This window comes from Rutidosis leptorrhynchoides, chromosome 11, assembly GCF_046630445.1.
Source record: "Rutidosis leptorrhynchoides isolate AG116_Rl617_1_P2 chromosome 11, CSIRO_AGI_Rlap_v1, whole genome shotgun sequence".
Lineage (NCBI taxonomy): Eukaryota > Viridiplantae > Streptophyta > Magnoliopsida > Asterales > Asteraceae > Rutidosis > Rutidosis leptorrhynchoides.
Window position 1 is genome coordinate 9,443,242 of NC_092343.1, and position 24,585 is coordinate 9,467,826.

The following is a 24,585-nucleotide window of genomic DNA, read 5'->3' on the forward strand; positions in this document are numbered from 1 at the left end:
TTGTGATGTTGAGGCGTGTGATGCGGATGTGATTGTTGGTGGTGGTACTGATCCTGTTGATGGTGGTGGTGCTGTTGATGCCGGTGATGCTGCTGAAGCTTGTGGTATTGAGGCTTGCGATGTGGATGTTACTGGCGATATTGGTTATGCTGCTGATGGTGTTTGTAATCCTTGCACCATGTGTTCTAAAGCCACTACTCGGGCGCGAAGTTCGTTAATTTCTGCTAGTACACCGGGATGATTGGCGGTTGGAACGAGCGGATGAATAAGATTCGCAATATGGGATAGTATATAATCATGACGAGATACTCTAGCCATGAGTGAGAAAATGGTGTCTCGAACAGGTTCGCCGGTAAGTGCTTCAGGTTCATCGCCAAGAGGGCAATGTGGTGGATGGAAGGGATCACCTTCTTCTTGTCTCCAATAGTTGAGTTGACTACGGAACCATCCCCAATTCATACACAATAGATGATGGGAAATTGGTTGATCCATTTCGGTGACGCTACTTTCGGAGCTCAGGTAGATATCCATATCGGAATAGCTCTCAAAATCTGAGGAATTCGAATTGGTTGAATGATCCATCTCGTAGGATCAGGGAAAGAATTTTTGGTATGAAATAGATTGTAGAATTTAGATTTGGTATTCTTCAATTACATAATTTGCATATGTATATATAATGCCAAAATTCCGTAAATTACGGAGAATCTTTGAAAAGATGTCAGTCAAAGTTCACAGTAATAGATGTGCTAAGATAAGAATTCGTCTATACACTATTATGCAATAAATGTCGGAAAAAGAGTCTAGACTTAAGATGATAAGCAGGTAATTTCCTAAGGATGATAAGTAGATGATTTTCGACTAGAATTGATAAGCAAACTTTTTGACATGCAGACACGGTCGAAGTCCAGACTCACTAATGCATCTTAACAACTATCAGTTAGACACACTAATGCAAGACCTGGTTCGCTAAGACCACTGCTCTGATACCAACTGAAAGGACCCGTTCATATACATTATAAACGATTCACAATAGTTGATTACATCGCAAGGTATTTAACCTCTATATGATACGTTTTACAAACATTGCATTCGTTTTTAAAAGACAAACTTTCTTTACATCAAAAATTGACGTCATGCATACCATTTCATATTACATCCAACTATAATTGACTTAATATTAATCTTGATGAACTCAACGACTCGAATGCAACGTCTTTCAAAGTATGTCATGAATGACTCCAAGTAATATCCTTAAAGTGAGCTAATGCACAGCGGAAGATTTCTTTAATACCTGAGAATAAACATGCTTTAAAGTGTCAACCAAAAGGTTGGTGAGTTCATTAGTTTATCATAATCAATCATTTCCGTAATAGTAATAGACCACAAGATTTCATATACATAAACGTTTTAATAAAAATATTCTAAGTGGTTGAGCACTTGGTAACCATACTTAACATTTAATCAACGTCGCATATTCCCTTTATTATGAAATCTCACTACACTGTACCAAGTGTAGTCACTGAAACGAAGTACTGTGCAACTGTTGAATACTGGTCGTCCAGTGCGGTTGGGGTTGTCAGGCCCGATAGATCTATCAACAGGATTCGCGTTTACAATACCGCATGTAAATGGTAGTTACCAAGCTATTAAGGAAAAAAATGCAAAGTGGTACAACAATATGTTTTTAGTACTTGTGTCCATTTCGTAAAACAGTTATAAAACAGTGCATGTATTCTCAGCCCAAAAATATATATAAAAAGGGAGTAATGAAACTCACAATACTGTATTTCGTAGCAATTATGTATATGACGGCACTGAACAAGTGCAGGGTTTGTCTCGGATTCACGAACCTATATTAAGTATATATATTTATAAGTTGGTCAATATCTATCTAACAATTTAGGTCAAGTCGTAGTGTATCACAATCCTAATGCTCGAGACCGACATGAAAAAGTCAACAAAAGTCAACTTGACCCAAAATGACTTTCAAAATCTATACATGTTTATTATATAACTTATATATAGTCGTTTTATATATTTAAATATATTTATCAGATCTTATTATACTAAATAATACAAGTCATTTATTAATAAATAAAAATTTATATTAAAATTCATATATGATAAAAATATACTTTTATATATCTCAAGTAATAAAATTTATAAAATTCATTTAATATCATTAAAATATAGTGGTATGTATTATTAATGTAATTATATTACGTGTGGTAAAATATCTTTGTACGCATATTTATTTGATAAAATAATATTGATAATAATAATAATGATAAAAATAATAAAATGATAGTTTCAATAAAAATATTAATTTTTAGTAATAAATATAATTTTAGTAATAACATCAACTGATAACAATTATAATAATCGTTTTAATAATAATATTAAAATTAATGATAATTCAGTTGACCATATCTTTTAATCCGTTCATCGAAACCACACGATTTCTAAATGAAAAATTATTAATTTTTCTTTAGCTTTCCAACGACATGCATATCATATATCTTATCTCAGTAGCATATGTATCAAATTCGTGATTTATCATAAGCTATTTAACGACGAAACTAAGCATACAAACATGCATAATCATATATACTCGAGCACTAGTCAGGGATACACTATTAATATATAAAAGATAAGATATGAATGCTCACCTATCAATATTGTGATTCAATATTGTAGGAAAGTAAGTAGACGCAACGAAAATGATAAACGTTAGGTTGATCTCACGAGCAATACCCTCGAACAATACCCATAACCTCCATAGCTATAACCCATAATTTCCTTAGCTCTATCCCGTTTAAAAACTTATTTTGAAATCGTCTGAATATAACTCCGTCGTAGTATTTTATGTATACTAATAATATCTTGAAATAATACTAAGTAAATATATATATATAATTCGATTGAGAGAGTTTAGAGAAATATATTTTCAAGTTTCTATGAAATAATGAAACCTACTGAATTCTATTTATAATATATTTTTGAATTATTAAAATGAATTATTAAAGTATGAATTATTAAAGTGAATTATTAAAGTATGAATTATTAAAGTGAATTATTAAAGTATGAATTATTAAAGTGAATTATTAAAGTATGAATTATTAAAGTAAATTATTAAAGTGAATTATTAAAGTATGAATTATTAAAGTGAATTATTAAAGTGAATTATTAAAGTGAATTATTAAAGTTAAAATAAAGTAAAAGTAAAGTAAAGGTAAAGTTAAAGTATAGTAAAAGTATAAAACTATGTACGTATAATACGCGTATAAATATATTTAATATTAATTTAAATCGTTATATCATAAAACATTTTAGAAAAGAAGAATTATATATATTCATAATAGGTTTCAAGTTTTTAAATTACAGTCTGTTGGTGAAGCATGGGATAAAGTTCAAAGGTTAAATAAACGTATGAAATCATCTTAATGTAAAATGTCGAGTTACTTAACTTGTCGATATCCAACATCTAAGTTATTTACACTCCACGTTCTTACTTTCATATTAAATAAAATGAAGGTTAACATAGTTATCTTATCAAGGTCACGAGGAAAATATTATAAAACATGCCTTGAAAATTAAACAGGAATTTCCACTAACCCTTGTCTAGTTCCCGTTAATTGACACATTTGTTCTTACTTATAAATCACTTTACCATTTTCTGAATATTGTCAAAAAGAATAGATTTCTTAAATCATAGTGGACCTCATAACATTGGCCCGTAATCATATCATAATGTATCTGATAATTCAATCATTTGATATTATCTCATAATTCTGTTGATAAATATATCAAAACAAATACGTTCATGTAAAGTATCATATATCTAATACTTTGTTAATGTTTTCAGTTAATATTATATATTATATATACATATCTATATACACATAATTGTTCGTGAATCGTCGAACACGGTCAAAGGGTAATTGATTACATGAATGTAGTTCCAAACTTTTTGAGATTCAACATTACAAATTCTGCTTATCGTGTCGGAAACATATAAAGGTTAAGTTTAAATTTGGTCGAAAATTTCCGGGTCATCACACACAAGAATATAATATCATATATATATAATTATATAAATGATATATATATTATATATATTTATATATTATGTCGACAAAGAAGAAAATAAGCAAATGTGGCTGGATCCAGCTGGCCATGCGATCGCATGGCCTGGAAGGCAAAAATCCATGCGATCGCATGGGGCCAAAATCCTGGCCACATCTATAAATAACCAACGAATTCGACGAGTAAGAAACATAATAATAATAATACTCCTCTAATAATATATATATATATATATATATATATATATATATATATATATATATATATATTATAGTATAGGGTAGTTTTATATTAGATTAGTTTGGGTTATGTAAAGGTTATTTTACGGGTTTTAAAGTCGAAGCTCTGTCCGTGTAACACTACGCGATAAATAATCAATGTAAGCTATGTTCTCCTTTTTAAATTGATGTCTCGTATTTAAGTTATTATTATGCTTATTTAAATCGAAGTAATCATGATGTTGGGCTAAAATATTAAAAATTAGGTAATTGGGCTTTGTACCATAATTGGAGTTTGGACAAAAGAACAACACTTGTGGAAATTAGACTATGGACTATTAATGGGCTTTATATTTGTTTAACTAAATGATAGTTTGTTAATTTTAATATAAAGATTTACAATTGGACATACCTATAAATAACCATATACACTCGATCGGACACGATGAGCGGGATATTTATATGTACGAATAATCGTTCATTTAACCGGACACGGGAATGGATTAATAGTCTATGGAATTATAAAAACAGGGGTGAAATTATGTACAAGGACACTTGGCATAAGTGATAACAAAGTATTAAAACCTTGGGTTACACGCAGTCGATATCCTGGTGTAATTATTAAACAAAGTATTAAGACCTTGTTACAGTTTAAGTCCCCAATTAGTTGGAATATTTGACTTCGGGTATAAGGATAATTTGACGAGGACACTAGCACTTTATATTTATGACTGATGGACTGTTATGGACAAAAACCAGACAGACATATTGAATAATCCAGGACAAAGAACAATTAACCCATGGGAATAAAATAAAATCAACACGTCAAACATCATGATTACGGAAGTTTAAATAAGCATAATTCCTTTATTTTCATATTTAATTGCACTTCTAATTATCACATTTTTAATTATCGCAATTTTATTTCATCGCACTTTTATTTATTACAATTTCATTATCGTTATTTATTTTACCTTTTAAATTAAGTCTTTTATTTATTTAATATTTTACATTAGGTTTTAACTGCGACTAAAGTTTTAAAATCGACAAACCGGTCATTAAACGGTAAACCCCCTTTTATATATTATTATATATAATTATAAATATTTTGTACAAATATAGTTAATTAAAATATAGTGTACAATAAGCCCGCTCCCTGTGAAATGAACCGGACTTACTAAAAACTATACTACTCTACGATTAGGTACATTGCCTATAGTGTTGTAGCAAGGTTTAGGTATATCCCATCTGTAAATAAATAATAAATATCTTGTATAAAATTGTAACGTATTTAATAGTATTTCCTTGTAAAATTTAATAGTATTTTATACCCCTTAGCTTTAACATCAAGTTTTTGGCGCCGCTGCCGGGGAATCGATGAAATGCTATATTTTTAATATATATTTGTAAAAATATAATTGTATATAATTTTTAGAAAAACAATATAAAATTTAAAAAAAAAAAACTGGAACTCAGACCCATGCGATCGCATGAGCCGGGTGCCTTAAAACCATGCGATCGCATGAAGCCAACTGACACACCAGGTTTGACTCTGGAACTGCATTAATTACGGAGTATATTTTAATTATTATTATTAAAACCCTAATTAGTGTTTATTAGTTAATTAATATTAATTAGTTTAGTTTTATTTATTTAATTTGTATTTTTAAGTTTAATTAGTTTTATAAATTATAAACTTAATACTTTTATAAAATAAATAATATAAAAATAATATTTTTATAAAAATTGTACTTTTTACAACTTTTAGTATATTTTTATATTTTGTCCCTTTTTAATTATTTTAGCGTAATATTTGTATTTTATCACTCGTACTTAGTTTTAAACTTAGTTTTTTCCATAGTTATTTTTATTTCTAGATTTTTAGGCTTTGCCGTAAAATCCCTTAAGTGCTTTTTCTTTAGACTAAGATTTAGATGCTTTAGAATTTTGCGACGCCGTTTTTATATTTTAGTACCTTTTTAAGTTATTGTCATTTGGGATATAGTATTTTTTTTAAGCTTTAATATTTTTAGACGCAACTTTTAATTCTTAGTTTTTAGTTCCTTTTAATTTTCGACGCGTTACTTTCTTATTTTTATTTTTCGACCTTTTATTTTTCAACATTTTTCGATGCGATCTTTTTCTTTCTTATTTCTCGACGATCTAGTTTTTAGGACATAGAATTTTCTATTTCTTCTCTAAAATTTCAAAAACGAAAAATTATTTTAAGCGGTTAAATTGATAGACATCCAAATTTTCTGCTTCGTAGTAATAGTTGGATTTGTTAGTGGCTGAGTTGTGAGCTTCCGATTTAAAGGGTTCTGGCTCCCTGCTGCATCTATTGGCTATTCGAAACGTGGGCAAAAGCAAAAAAGTCTATTAATTTGATAACTTATATAATTTTTTTTTATTTTATAACTAATAGGATAATTAGTAAATGCACCACATTGTAGCTAAAATTTGGTAATAAGCGCATTATGAAAAATCTCGAGAATATTTAGGAAACTCTTTATGACATGCGAAATCAATTAAATCAATACTCTCAAACGAGTGTTGATAAAAATTCATTCGGTCAATCTTGGATCACGAATGACGAAACAATAACTGGTTGTGAAATCTGTGGAGATTATCACTCAACATGAGAATGTTTTTATTACGTTCCTATGGAAAATTACGCACCCATGGAACCTGAATGGAACGATTATGAAGAATACAATTCAAATTGGGATTATTCCCAAGAATATATCCAAACTCAACAACCAGAAGGCGAGAAAAATTATGTGTCTGAAAATCTTTTAGACAATATGAAAATCAAACTCGAAGAACTCGATGCTCAAAATGAACAAATGAGAGAGTTTGTAAATCGGCAAGCTGAAACTCTATCAGATTACACACCTGTTGATCTGAGGAGTATTGTGCAAGAAAATCTCATATCATCGAATTTTGATGAATTCGAGAGCTCCGAAATCACCAACTATCCCGATGATACTTTTTATTCAGTCTTACCAATTTCACAACATATCGACACATTAGCCTCTACCAACGAAATCATCGATCCATCAATGGATGAAGAAGAAGTAAGGGTGACAAATTGGTACTCTTGGGAAAACGATAACGTTGAAAATTTTACCGCCGAGACCAAAATGGTGGGACCGATTAATGAAGAAGAATTTGCTTTGATCCCAAAATTCACCATTCCACAACCTTCCAACCCAATATTCTCAATAGACGAGTCATCTACCGAAGATGAACTACAAGCTGTAATAGATATTGACACCTCGAATTTCACCCAATTGGGTAATAGAGGTAAAAACTTTGATCTCAAGAATAAACGGAAAGAAATGTTAGGAATTATCCACCCTATAAAAATATGTATGTCGGTGTATATCGATCCATTTGACCAAGAACCAGAAAAGAGACAAATCCATTTACTAAAAGCTACACTTAAAAAAGAATTAAGTAGTGACGATCGGGTGGGTCTAAACTTTAAACCCATTGATATATTTTATACCACTCGAGATGTAAATAACTGGCTCACTATTTTAATTCGTGGAACTTATTCTACCGACTTCACATGTCGTCAGCTAAGTATGGGGAAGTCTAACCCCACTTAATGTAAAATTCGGGGTTCGGGTTAATGCATAACTCGTTAATAAACATGCATAATAAGTTAGGGTAAAAGACGCATTTTCAAAGATTAGCAAACAGTTCATAAAAGCAACCATTTTTGAAGAAAAAAACATGTGTGATAAAACAAGAAGGAATTAATGATGAGGCGCGCCATCTATCATTCGACGAGCTTTGTAATTACAAACTGGGTATTTTAATCACTTTTCTACACTTATCACCCTCGTGAATTTATAATTATAGTCTGATTTCATGCAAATGAGGGCATTGCATGATCTCAAGTGTGGGGAAGGGTTATAAATTCTCTCGGGTTTGCATTTGGTTTATTTGCCAAATTTTGTGAAAATTTGAAAAATTTTCAACTAAATGAATTCAAAATCATGTTTATACATATTTATGAACGATGAAAACTAGGTGTTAATACCGAAATTATCGTTACCTCGGAAAGGACATAAATTGAGAAACAACTAAAACGCTTGAATTTATTTATTAAGATATAAAAAGACGCGTGAAAAACAAGCCAAGTGTGGGGAGAATGTACCAAGTTATTCAATTAAAAACTATCTATCACATGTTTCTGTAAAGTTATTGCAGGTGCTTTTGTTTTGGACTAAATTAACTGTTTTACCCGGTTTATTGTAATACATTTGAAAGAAAAGATGGATCTACACGATGAATCAATTCCATCATTAAAAGGAAGTAAAGTCTTCCGAAAAAGAAACACGCTTCTTGATTTAGGTCATGAAGTTGTCGTCCAGACCAGCTATAGGTTGACGAAAAATCTAGAAAAGTCATCTCTAAAATCAGCAGGAAATCCACGGACCTCAGCATCAAACAGGGTCGCCAAGTGGTCAGACTTATCCTAACCATGAGAGAATCTGTCTCGTAAAATGGGGAGGACGCCGTGCAAATTAGCTTGATAAGACTAATGAATCAGACCCCCAGAAAGGATAATCTCCTCTTAAAGATTAAAAATCAGCATTTAAGCCTGATATTACTCAATCCTTGAGATTGACTTTAAAGATTGAGAATTACAAACTCATGGAATTCGATGAAATCTAAACTCGAGCTTGAACGAGAAAATATTTTGATCAAATTAAAACCGATTTATTTTCTGAAAACCTTTTTTCAATGCGTTCATTACCATTGAAAGTAAAATCCTAGGAATTCACCTGGAATTCATTAGGTCACCTAAACCAAATCGGGTGTCAACCGTAAGAACGGTGGTTGTATAGCATGGTCGAAGACAGGACCGTGTGCCAGACCGAAAAATTATAGGGTGATCTTTACTATTGCTCCTACAAAGGATAGTAATTGCATCAGACACGTTGTAGACCATGAACATCTGCATGTCATTAGACATCGCCTTAACAGTTGCTTGTTCAATGCTTTTCTTTACAACCGGACGGTAGTTTACCGAAAGGTAAAATACGGAGCAAGTATACTGGATGTGTTGCTTTCCTAATACAAGGTTAGCAAGTGGGTGACACAAAACCGCAAGTTTTGAGCTAAAATTTTCAAATCTAAAACCCACCAAACCCACAAAAATATTTTACAAACACCGGTGAAGGGTTATTCCGGAAAACTTATCTAGGGTAAAAGCTAGATTGAATTGTCAAAAGATCAAATGTTTTCATAAAGATCCAATTTCCTTAAAAGATCTAAATTTTCATAGTCATGTGGGACTGTAAACCACATCGTTACTACCATTGTTTATACCGCCGTATCAAAATCACTGATGTACAAAGTGTGAAGAAAAAAGAAGTGATTTGTGTGATGTATTATTTCAAGTTCTGTATTGCTTGAGGACAAGCAACGTTCACGTGTGGGGATATTTGATAGTGCACCAAATGAACATATATTTAGTATCAATATCCTTCCAATATGTAAATTATTTAGTTGTAATTGTCCTATTTTAAGTTATAATCGTTTATATTAAATAAGTGCGAAGACAAAAGGCGAAAACGAAGAATTGAAGACGCAAATGTCCAAAAAGCTCAAATGTACAAGATACAATCAAGTGGTTCAATTTAGTGACGAGAAACGTCTAAAATTGACAAGAGTACAAGTTACGAAACGAAAAGCATGAAGATTAAAGAATTGGAGAAAAAGTGCCACTAAAGCTGGAAAAGTGCCACTAAAGCCATAGTGCACTCAAAAGTGCCACTAAAAAGTGAGTAAAAGACTCGCACGGATTTTGGAAGTTAAGGAAAATAATTTTTGTGCAAAGTTACAAATCGCGAAATGCAAAGTACAAGATATTAAATTATACGAAAGGACGTTCGAAAATCCGGAACCGGTACCCGAGCCAACTCTCAACGCGCGACGCAACGGACCAAAAATTATGAGTCTACTATGCACAAGAATATAATATAATATATATATATATAATTATATAAATTATATATATATTATATATATTTATATATTATGTCGACAAAGAAGAAAACAAGCAAATGTGGCTGGATCCAGCTGGCCATGTGATCGCATGGCCTGGAAGGCAAAAAGCCATGCGATCGCATGGGGCCAAAATCCTGGCCACATCTATAAATAACCAACGAATTCGACAAGTAAGAAACATAATAATAATAATACTCCCCTAATAATAATAATATATATATATATATATATATATATATATATATATATATATATATATATATATATATATATATTAATATTATAGTATAGGGTAGTTTTATATTAGATTAGTTTGGGTTATGTAAAGGTTATTTTACGGGTTTTAAAGTCGAAGCTCTGTCCGTGTAACACTACGCGATAAATAATCAATGTAAGCTATGTTCTCCTTTTTAAATTGATGTCTCGTACTTAAGTTATTATTATGCTTATTTAAATCGAAGTAATCATGATGTTGGGCTAAAATATTAAAAATTGGGTAATTGGGCTTTGTACCATAATTGGAGTTTGGACAAAAGAACGACACTTGTGGAAATTAGACTATGGGCTATTAATGGGCTTTATATTTGTTTAACTAAATGATAGTTTGTTAATTTTAATATAAAGATTTACAATTGTACATACCTATAAATAACCATATACACTCGATCGGACACGATGGGCGGGATATTTATATGTACGAATAATCGTTCATTTAACCGGACACGGGAATGGATTAATAGTCTATGGAATTATTAAAACAGGAGTGAAATTATGTACAAGGGCACTTGGCATAATTGATAACAAAGTATTAAAACCTTGGGTTACACGCAGTCGATATCCTGGTGTAATTATTAAACAAAGTATTAAGACCTTGTTACAGTTTAAGTTCCCAATTAGTTGGAATATTTGACTTCGGGTATAAGGATAATTTGACGAGGACACTCGCACTTTATATTTATGACTGATGGACTGTTATGGACAAAAACCAGACGGACATATTGAATAATCCAGGACAAAGAACAATTAACCCATGGGAATAAAATAAAATCAACACGTCAAACATCATGATTACGGAAGTTTAAATAAGCATAATTCTTTTATTTTCATATTTAATTGCACTTCTTATTATCACATTTTTAATTATCGCAATTTTATTTCATCGCACTTTTATTTATTGCAATTTCATTATCGTTATTTATTTTACGCTTTAAATTAAGTCTTTTATTTATTTAATATTTTACATTAGGTTTTAACTGCGACTAAAGTTTTAAAATCGACAAACCGGTCATTAAACGGAAAACCCCCTTTTATATATTATTATATATAATTATAAATATTTTGTACAAATATAGTTAATTAAAATATAGTGTACAATAAGCTCGCTCTCTGTGAAACGAACCGGACTTACTAAAAACTATACTACTCTACGATTAGGTACACTGCCTATAGTGTTGTAGCAAGGTTTAGGTATATCTCATCTGTAAATAAATAATAAATATCTTGTATAAAATTGTAACGTATTTAATAGTATTTCCTTGTAAAATTTAATAGTATTTTATACCCCTTAGCTTTAACATCAGTAATCTTAACTTTATTTTTCATACTTTGCATCAATTACTTGTAATAGTTTGAAGATGATGATTTTTTACATTTCTATGCCTATTATTAGTTTGATTTTGGCCATGATTGGCTAAATCTCTTATGTTTGCTTATCTATGAATCTCTAATGCTAGTGTTTGCCCCAAATCAATTGAATATTGTTGTTTGAATGAATCACATGATCATGTGTTGTTGAGTTGGATAAAGATCCATTACTATGAGTTTGTTTTAGGCTTGACTTTGATTACATATGTTGAGTAGCTCTCTTAGTGATTTGAGAAGTGAATCAATGTGTGCTTCAACACCTTAGATGATCTAGACAACTAGCTTAGGAATTGCAAGTGATTATGTTCTTGATCTAGGTTGGTTTTCACTTGGCCTTTAGTTAACATAGTAGTGCCAATTATCTTAAGTGATTTCGATAGTTGGGGGTTTTAAGTGATTTCCACCCAAGCTCAATCTCAATGACCAAATCATGCTTAACTCGATCTTAGGATACAATGCTTATGTGAATTCGCGAAGTGTCATTTGATTTAAGGTTTAGTAGTGATGCTAAACATTTAATAGTTCAACAACTAAAGAGATAGCAAAATAGGCAAAACGGGGCAAGCCAAGCATAGAGAGGATTAGATAAGTGAACACGTCTTAGTTAATTTGATTTAAGTCTTAATACCTTGCTACTTGTTTCTTGCTATTAGTTTACTTGTTAAGTTTAGATTTGTTTAATTGTGTAAGTTTTAGTTGTTAGTCAATATCAATCGAAACCCCCCCCCCCCCCTCCCTCCCGGCAAATAAAACAAATCCTAGGACAATCGATAGTTTCAAATATCCAACTTAGACCGCTCTCTTGGGACGAACTTGATAAGAATACTTACATTGAAGTGCTATAATAACCGGGTTCTAAGTGCTCGTTAGTTGTGTGTGCTTATTTGTTAGTGTTTGAATCATATATAAATCTAGAGGGTAAAAGTTATGCATTGCGCACAACCATCAATTCCTAACCAAATATTTTCTTCCTTCTAAACAAACCAAACTCAAGAATGACATCATTAACTTCAAAAAAAGTTATGATGAATCTCTTTACACTGAATGGGAGCGATTCAAAACCCTGCTAAAGAAATGCCCTAATCACCAGTTAGAACGGTCAGTCCAAATCTGTACCTTCTACAATGGTCTTACGGTAAATCATAAGACGACGATAAATGTCGCAGCTCAAGGAAATCTGATGAACCAAATCGGAGACGAAGCATTGGAGCTGCTCGAGAACATGGAAATGCATCATCATGACTGGAACAGTAGTGAAACAACTTCATCATCTGCACCACTCTCCGCACTTAATAATAAAACGGAGGCCATCAAATCTCTCACGGACAAGATGGAATCTCTTGCCAAATAACTCGGAGAATTGAAGATGCAGCCGTAGCAGGTTAACCAAGTCCAGGCCTGTGTTAATTGTACCAACCCGCAACCCACTGAAGAATATCAAGTTGAGTACGAGAACCCTGACGGTTCAGTCTGTTACGTTCAATACCCAGCTCATCAATCAAATCTCGGATTCAATCAACAACCTAGAGTTAACCAATTCCAAAGAAACAACCAGCCTTTTTGATATCGTTACCCACCTTATCCACCCCAACAATCTCAATTTACCTACGATCAACCACTTCCACTCACTGGTCCACTAACTGAGGAAAATTCCCCAACCACCCAAATTACGAAAGTAACCAACCCTACTCTCAAAACTGATGATCAGTTGACACAGTTCATCCAAGGACAATAACATGTAAATCAGAGAACTTCATCTAGACAAGACCAGACGAAGATACTAATGAGAAACCAATTGGCTCTGTTTAAAATTCTAGAAACGCAGCTCGGACAGTTATCACAAGGCCTTGAAACCCGACCCCAAGGAAGTATACCTAGTAATACTATCCAAAATCTCCACACAGAGGAAGCTAAGCAAATGGATTCTGTAATCCCAGAGGAAGAACCACGGAGAAGGTCAGCTAGGCTCAAGAACAAATCGATATATACTCAGAAGCTGTCCACTGCAACTCCAGTTCATGTACCCTACCCTGGAAGGCTACAGGAGGAACCATCCAAGCTTGATTCCTTCAAACGTGATGGAAGATTCCTGGACATCATGTCCAAAGTTCCCAACCATAAGAGATACATCTAAAGGCTTCTCTCTACAAAGGAAAGGATACCAGACTCTAAAAAAATTCCACTGAGTGAAGAATGCTCGGCATTACTCAGAAACTCTCTACTGCAGAAGCTAGGAGATACGGGCCGATTCATTTTCTCGTGTTCAATCTACCAATCTGGAACCATTCATGTGATAGCAGATTTAGGAGCAAGTATCAACCTAATCCCATAGTCTCTCTATAAGAGATTAGAGTTAGGAGACTTGTCACCAACTAAAATGATAATCTAACTTGTTGATCACACAATTCGATATCCTAAGGGCATAGTTGAGAACGTCTTGGTGAAAGTCAACAAATTCTTGTACCCTACGGATTTCATAGTAATGGACATTCAGGAAGACCTACACACACCAATAGTGTTAGGAAGACCTTTCATGAATACGGCTAGGACTGTCATTGATGTGTACAATCAAACCTTTATCTTACGATCACATGGGGAGAGCGATACCTTCAACATTGACCGACCTACCGATTTTTCTGGACAGGCAAAGATGTTTGCTATTTCCACCAGACAGATCACTTCCGATGATGAGTCCACACCACCAGCCGATGATATCGAGATGAGTGTCGAATCACAATCTTCTGACGACCCATAAATGGAAGAAGAGGATCCCAATGAAGAAATAGAGGAAGAGGTCGAACCTGAGGAGGAAGAAGAAATGGTCAACGTAAAAGAAACTACGATAATACCCTCTCCTAGCCTAGAACGTCACTAATAATTAATGAGGCTTGAGACAGAAGATCGCAGTTTAATCATTCGTTTTAAAAAGAAGACTGATAAGGTTGAGGTTAAGGATATAGAAATTGACCCTGCAAGTGTTAAAGTGAAGAACCAGAATACTGAAGAATCTCATTCATTAGACGAATCTTCATACGACTATTATACCAAAGATGACGAGGAAAAGCAATATGAAGACATTCTGGATAACTCATATTCTCCATCCGAACCAGATCAGGAGAAGCTGAACTCTTCTTCAGATCAAATTCCGGTCATATCTACTCACTCCGACATGATAACCTTCATCAATAACACCGATGAATTTGACGATATTCTCGAAGCCATCCGTAAATCAACAATTGATTTCACGCTACGCTCAATAGAATGAATCATGGCTATCAAATATGAATACAACCTCTATCTACAGAGAGAAGATAATAATGTTGAAATCCTAGAAAAGCGCATTCAAGACTTTATCAATACCCTTCACGATCATATCTACCGCGAAGAAAGGCAACGAGAGCACAATTCAATGGTTTGCATTATTCTGGAGACAAGATTTTGTCGAGATCAGAAGATCATTTAATCTAAGGTCTACAATGCCTTAGCCGGATCCGCACTTCCGTTCTCAGAAAATCAATGAGCACTACTGACTCTCATCAGGAAGATATAGATCTTTCCACCGGACAACCGACTTATCACTCTGATTTGAAAATGATCGAAGATATTCACAGCTTTTTCGCTCTCTTGGAAAGAGATAATTTCGAAAGCACACCAGAGAGGCTAGTAATACGTAACAATTGATCACCACGTTGATCTAATTATCAAAGAGTTACGAGACGCAGTCACAGAAGAAGTAAGACGCAACAATCCATTTTCTCATCTTGAGCCAGACCGAGTCAACATTGCCACCTACGTTACGAAGCAGATAGCACGAATCTTCCAAGAATCCACGGATCCTAGTTTCACATTCAAAGCTGGATGTCGGGAGATATACTCAAAGACGGTGACATTAATGCTTGGGTCAGGGCTGCTCTTCACTTCTTTTCAGCTTCACCTCTTGACTAATCTGCGCAAGGCTACAGACTCCTACCGTGGAGTCCATCGATCAGAAGATTTTGAGATACTAAGATACAATTTCTGACACTATTTGAAGATCTCCAGAATGAACATCCTATCAGAGAAGTAATCACCACCAGCACTGCCTCAATGATTGATATTCATGGATCAATCAGCAGAGCAGTGGATCATATTCTTATCAGACTTCAAAATTTGTCACAAGCCGAAACCGCGCATTATCTATCTTTAAGAAGATCTTCAAGAGAAGTACCGAATCTGCTACCACTTTTGGTCTGACACTTTCTCGGGATTTATCTACCAAGACTCACATTCCCTCGAGAAGACCAAGATCACAACTACAAGAGGGGAATTTCTGCTTTTTAGGCATCATTACGGTCAAGCCAACGACCTTAAACAAAAGCACTTCTCGTGAGGAAACCCGTGAAATAAAATAAAGTAGAAGAATAAAGGAAGACAAATGAGCCGATAAATAAAGGATGCAACTTCTAAGATTACAAGTCAGCCAATTTCTTCACAAGTAGTCACGTCTGCTGGGGGTACTCCTTTCTTCCCGTTACTAGCTCAAATTTTACATTATGCTGCATCCTAACTTATCACTAAGTGTGGGATTCCATCCCAAATAAACACTAGACAAATATTCCCAAATCTTCAACTAAAACTCCTAAGTGTGGGATACACTAGGAACATCGAGGACAATGTTCGTCTAAGTGTGAGATGTTGGTATAAACTTTTTATGCTATATTAAAATAACCCATTATGAAGATTCCAAGTTCTTAAGCCAAATTTCAAAAAATTTTAACAAAAGAAAGCCTTTCCGAAAAAGTATTTTTGAAAACCTGAAGCGTTTGTAAAAAATATTAAGGCTTAAGTAAGGTGAAAATCTTGTTAGGATGAACCAAATCTCTAATAGAGCATTGCATGACTAGGCATTATCGACCTAAATTGATTATGGTGAGGCACCCAAATAAGACCATCATTCATCTTTAATGTTTCGCTATTTTCCATTGAGAGTGTCGATGTCTGTGCTCAGAATCAGAACTTGCTCTAGATCTACATTTCCAAGTAACGAAATGTGATTCAATTATAATCAAAAGAGCTAGCCATTTGTCAAAATAAGCCTTTCACACCTCCACTACTTCTACCACACCACCTTATCCACATCATCTTTACTATCAGTCGAAAAACCAGAAAATGAGATTCTTTTCGAAAACCCGATGTTATAAACCTCTCAATTATCATTGCAAAGGTCTTGAAAAATTTTACCGGCAAAAAGTTTCTCGAGATAAAATCTCCCAAAAAAAAACTTTTCAAAGTTCTGAAAAAAAGGAGCAGAACTTATAAAGAGAAACGTTGAAGAAAAACTCGACCACAAATGCATATCGCTTTAAAAAGGAAGAATAGTTCAAAAGTGCTTCTCACCCTTAAATTTTCCGAAACTCCGAATAAAAGTCTTTAAAGACTATATTACCCTTTTTATCACCCTTAAAACAACTTCACCACCACTTCAAAATTCCTTTCCATCATTGACAAATGACCTAGAAGTTATGGTTACTGCCGTTTTCACATTAGTAACAAGGATTTGAGTCTTTATCAAACCTATAACGATGGGTGCAACATGACTGGCTATGAGTGAATTCATTTCTTAGATCTATAGGGAACTCTAAACACTTGAATGATTTGAGTGACCCGAGAAAGCTAGCCTAAGTCATGTAACCTCCTCGCATGCTTACAGAGATAGTTTTAACCCTAACATTGATGACTCACCTTATCTTCGCTCTTATAATAAAAAGCAAACCGCTTAGGCTATTAGAAAAGGAACTCTGGAAAGATTTCTTAAAGTAAAAAATGAGAATTTTGCTTGAGGACAAGCAAAGTCTAAGTGTGGGATATTTGATATCGGCTAAAAATCACATTTACACCCCGGTATTAAGGCCCAAAACCAATAAATTTCCAAACTTTATCGCCAAAAATACCCGCTTCATCAGTTGAAATTGAAGAACAAGTAATTACGAAGACGGTGCAAAAATAATCAAGAAAATCGGAGCTACAACGAAGATTCTAGAACAAAAACAGTGAAAGACAAGAAATCAAGTTACGATCCAGCGAATCAGCAAGCCAAACGGGCTGGCAAACGGCCTGCCAGTATGAAAAATGGCCTGCCACATGCCCAGATTAAACGAACACAGCAAACGGGCAAGCCTGGCAAACGGCCCCGGCAAACGGCCTGCCAAACGGCTTGCCAAACGGTCTGTCAGCCATTTTCAGGCAAAACTCAAGCTTATTTAAAGGGTCTTTGTAATCAATTTCAACACACACTTCAATTCACTTCTTTCTCTCTCTCTCTCTCTCTCTCTCTCTCTCTCTCTCTCTCTTTCTACAATATTAGTCATACTTTCAAGGTCTTCAACTCCGTGCGGGAAACGTAGTACCCGGAGAAGAACGCCGAAGATTGTATTAGGAGCGGTTAGGAGTTTGAAGTTGTCACTTTTGTATTTGGAACACGTTTAATCTACTGGTACTTCTATCCTTTGTCTTTATATAATATTTTCCATTATTATGCCTTGTGATATTATTGTCATGATTAGCGAGTAGTTATCTTTAGTGTATGTTATGATGTAGTCAGTTATAATGCTGAAATAATATTATGGCTTGTGTATGTTGTTGAGATGCTTTCCGATTATGCTTTGAACTCAATTGCTTTTCCAACTAATAGAACGTAGTTTGACTGAGGTACACCGGTTGTGGTAAGTCCACCGATCCTTGGATTCTGACTGATGACTCTTTCGTAGTGAAACATCTAACTCGACCCCTAGTACATTGTCGGTCCTAGACCATGCTAGTGTAGTCACCAAGCATATAAACTTCGTACATGCACTCTGAAGCACAATGGTTGTTGTAAGCTGTACCTCTGCTAAGTAAGGCCGCAGAACCCGATCAGTGCTGATTAGTACACTTCACCATAACGTGATCTCAAGCATTGTACCCCGCTTGATTCTTGGTTAATTAAGGAACTGTTTGTTCGAACACATAAAGGATTGGACGGTTAGGATAACCGAACGTGTTCATGAAAGTCAAACTTGACTTGGCCATGGTATTCTTTATGGTTGAACTCTTCTAAGGGCCTAACTATCTTTTAAACCCAATCATTAATGAAAGCATCGAAGCACATCACGTCTCTCAGATATGGAAAACCCTGTATCCTATTATGCTTAAGAAAGTTTAGACCATTGTGGAATGTTAATATGTCACCCAACCGAGTCGCTCAATTGGATGAGTCGTCTGAAGGTGTATGCCTGTAGTCAGACTGCACGGGCGATGGGGGTAAGGGACGTTGATGTCTATTCAGAATCTTCAAGCCTATCGCATTACCCAGTGACATGTCTTATGACAGGGGCGTTTAGGACTAGTGTAATGAATACAAGGTCACTGCCTATCCATAAGCCAGCATTCCATAATCCCGGTAAAGTAACTGACGAAATCATAGCATGCACTTGTTTTAATCCTATTTGAATTACAAATTTTATCGTATTTACTTTACTTTATCTTATAAACTAGAAAAACCAAATTAGGTAACAAACCACTACTCCTACACCTTAGAATTATCTTAAGCTTTAGATATAGGTTCGATTCTACTGATATCTTAAAAATACGACCCTAGGTCATACTTCCCTTACTCATAATAAGGAGTAGTACGATTAAAGCCCCGCTAAATATAAATTTAAAACTTATTACCCCCTTGTTTGTGGTTGATTCTGACTCCTTGTGGCCTAACGACACCGCATAAATAAAACTGTCCGTCTCGGCCATATCAAGGTGGTAACAAAGTTTTCAGCGCCGCTGCCGGGGACTTGGTATCAGATAATACTACTTTTATCGAACTCATTCACAAGCATTTAGTGGTGTCTAAGAAAGACAATTATACACGGACCTGGTTGTTGGATTTTCTGAACAGTCTTTAATTATATTGGAACTAAAAGGATCCTGCCTCTCCGTAGTCGGCCTGGCCACTTGGTTTGTTGAATAGTTCGTGCGAAGCTCTGTTATCGAAATACCAGGGAATCAGTAGCAACAACCAAGAACATATCTAAATTTAGGATAATTAGATTACCATATAGTTAGATTAGATTACCTTAGACTACTTTAGATTACCTTAGACTACTTTAGATTAAGGACTACCTTAGATTACCTTAGATTACTTTAGAATAGCCTTAGATTGCTTTAGACTAAAATAGGAACTTAGCTTATCTGCTTAAAATTTTAAAACAAAAAGGCATACCCAGTGTATAACCCAAACCCGATCTAGACCAGGGCCGTTGTTATTCGTACCTGATCCAGATGCAATAATCTCTAAAGCACGCAAGGAAGCACGAATCAGAAATCGAATGGCATTACGCATTACTTCAGCAAAAAATACAAAACCCTCGATTGAAGGTCGAGGAAGACCAATCAGATTTCCAGAGATTCAAGGACACTCGTTCGAGTTAAAACATCACATTATACAGCTCATCTAAGATGGCTGTCAATTCTATGGACTACCGAATGACGATCCTAATTCTCACCTTAATAAATTCATATCTCTTTCGATTCGTCAGTTACCAGTTATGCCGATGATGGTGGGTCGACGTTTAACCACCCCTATCGAGATCCTCATCTTACAAGAGGTTATTCACGGTACACGGTACACCAGACCAGAGAGTTAAACTCAGATGACCCTTAAATCATCCTTTATTGTTATCGAGCATGGACCGAACCCGTCACAAATATTCCATGCTTGATCAATCAAAATATCGTTCTGCCAGAGTACAGTCCCCTTTCATATCAACAAGATTCGGTCGTTTAAACTGAGTGGCAAGGCGACCATTTCCAGTCCAGTCGTCGTTCCAAAACTGAATGAAATGACCGTTACCCACTTTACCACGTAAAACATTGTTAGGCAACAAGCCACTCCTTTTAATTTTATCATATAATATGATAATTGTTGACCATAAACTTGAGCCTTTAACGTCACAGTCACACCCCCAAATAGTGCATGGGGTATTTGTGACTAATTATATCAAATAACAGTTGTATAAACGAGAATGGCTCTATATGAGACGTTTTATTGAGTTTTGAAGTGGAAGATAAATAGATTACATTGTATTTAGAGCATTAAATGTTTTTAAATAAATTTGTAAGTAATGCATGAAAACTCCAAGCATGGCAAGAAATCATCATCAAAGCAGCAGATATACAGCGAAAGCAATATTTAAGTACCTGAGAATAAACATGTTTAAAAAGTCAAGACGAAGTTGAGTGAGTTCATAGGTTTGTCATAAATAATGATTTCAATAATAGATATAGACCACAAGATTTTTATTTATAAAAGTAGATCTCGCAGGGATCTAAAAGCAGAGCCAAGTTTGTGATATTTTGACTAAACAGTTTCGAGGTTTGCCCCGTGACAAGTTGTACTGTCCTTGTCGGTTTGAATCATTATTAAGTAATACAATGACTTGGTCAAATGTATCGGGGACGTTACTCCCGATAGGCCTACCCCCAATAATTAAGAATACGTTATGTAAAAGCAATTAAAAATATCATAGTGGGGACTTGCAGGACATAGCCAGGTATAGCATAGTTTAATAGTTAGTACTTGTGTCTAACGTATAAAACAGTTATAAAAGTTGTGCATGTATTCTCAGCCCAAAAATATATATAAAAAGGGAGCTATGAAAACTCACGATACGATACGATACGATAGTTTGTAGTAAATATGCATAGGATGGCACTGAACTAGTACAAAGTTGACCTCGGATTCATGAACCTATATCAAGTATATATATTAACACAAATACTTGTAATCGAATAAGTTTATATATTATATCTTAAATTATATATCTTATATTTTAAATTTGTGTATACAAAATGATTAATATATATATATATATATATATATATATATATATATATATATATATATATATATATATATATATATATATATATATATATATATATATATATATATATATATTTGATTAGTATTATATTAAAATATCTAACTTGTTATATTTGAATATTTATATAAAAATTGTTAATGTTATTATTACATACTTTTATGTAATATTACTTATGAATATATATATATATATATATATATATATATATATATATATATATATATATATATATATAATATTTATTTAGTAAAATACTATTAATAATAGTAGCTAAAAGTTGTATTTGATTATAATGATAATATTAATAATAATAATACTGATATAATAGTCAAAATAGAAATAATAATAATAATAATAATACTAGTAGTAAAAATAATAATAATAATAATATAGTTGATGTTATGCGAGGTGTATATGAAATAGCTTTATTTTTACTAGGAAAAACTATTAAATATGATACAATTTTACACAAGATATTTATTTATTTATAGAATGGATATACCTAAACCTTGCTACAACACTTATAGGCAGTGTACCTAATCGTACAATAGTGTAGTTTTTAGTAAGTCCGGTTCGTCCACAGGGAATCTTTTAAACAAAGATTAACGCTATATTAGTTTTATTTTATAAAAATACAAATATATATATATATATATATATATATATATATATATATATATATATATATATATATATATATATATATATATATATATAAGTACTATTATTATTATAAAGGGGGGGTTTTTACCGTTTAATGACCGGTTTGTCGATTTTAAAACTTTTAGTCGCAGTTAAAACCTAATGTAAAATATTAAATAAATAAAAGACTTAATTTAAAGCGTAAAGTAAATAACAATAATGAAATTGCGATAAATAAAAGTGCGATAAAATAAACTTGCGATAATTAAAAAGTACGATAATTAAAAGTACAATAGAATACAATAACAATAAATAAAAGTTCGATAATTAAAAGTGCAATTAAATATAAAATAAAGGAAATTAAATATGAAATAAAAGAATTATGCTTATTTAAACTTCCGTAATCATGATGTTTGATGTGTTGATTTTAGTTTTATACCCATGGGTTAATTGTCCTTTGTCCTGGATTATTTAATATATCCGTCTAGTTTTTGTCCATAACAGTCCATCAGTCATAAATATAAAGTGCGAGTGTCCTCGTCAAATTATCCTTATACCCGAAGTTAAATATTCCAACTAATTGGGGACTTAAACTGTAACAAGATTTTAATACTTTGTTTAATAGTTACACCAGGTTATCGACTGCGTGTAACCCAAGGTTTTAATACTTTGTTAACAATTACGCCAAGTGTCCTTGTACATAATTTCACCCCTGTTTTAATAATTCTAGTGACTATTAATCCATTCCCGTGTCCGGTTAAATGAACGATTATTCGTACATATAAATACCCCGCCCATCGTGTCCGATCGAGTGTATATGGTTATTTATAAGGACGTCCAATTGTAAATCTTTATATTAAAATTAACAAACTATCATTTAGTTAAACAAATATAAAGCCCATTAATAGCCCATAGTCTAATTTCCACAAGTGTCGTTCTTTTGTCCAAACCCCAATTATGGTACAAAGCCCAATTACCCAATTTTAGTAATTAGCCCAACATCATGGTTACTTCATTTTAAATAAGCATAATAATAACTTAGCTACGAGACATTAATGTAAAAAGGTTGAACATAACTTACAATGATTAAAAATAGCGTAGCGTTACACGGACAGAATTTCGACTTACACCCTTACAACATTCGCTAACATACCCTTATTATTAGGATTTAAAATTAAAATTAAAATTAAAATATATATATATATATATATATATATATATATATATATATATATATATATATATATATATATATATATATATATATATATATATATATATATGTTTACATATAGAGAGATAGATAGAATTTTTGGATATTAAAAACAGAAAACTGCGTTGCCTTTTATAGGGATTTTCGGAATTTGGGGCTCCGCGAGTCGCGGCCTTTTTCTTCTTTAAACTCCGTGACTCGCGGAGTTTGTTTTTCCAGCTCACTCTAATTTGGATCTTTGTTTGCCGACGGATTTTAATAATATAAATATATTATAAATATATAATTTATATAATTAATTATATATTATATTATATTTATATACATAGTTAACTTGTAATTTTTAGTCCGTTGCGTCGAGCGTTGAGAGTTGACTCTGGTCCCGGTTCCGGATTTTCGAACGTCCTTGCGTACAATTTAATATCTTGTACTTTGCGTTTTGAATCTTGTACTCTTGTAATTTCGAGACGTTTCTTATCCATAATTGGAACCTCTTTGATTGTATTTTGTGCTTTTGAGCTTTTTGGTCGTTAGCGTCTTCAATTCGTCGAATCTATCTTTTGTCTTCACCTTTTATTATTTAACCGAATATCACTTGTAAATAGGACAATTGCAACTAAAAGCTTGTCTTTCTTGAGGAATAATGCTATGAAATATATTTTCGTTTTTAGCATTATCAAATATTCCCACACTTGAGCGTTGCTTGTCCTCAAGCAATATAGTCTTGAAATACTAGAATCACTTCTTTATTCTTCACACTTTGTACATCAGTGATTTCTTTATGGCGGTATAAACAATGGTAGTAACGATATGGTTTACAGTCCCACATGACTATAAAAATTTAGATCCTTTAAGAAAA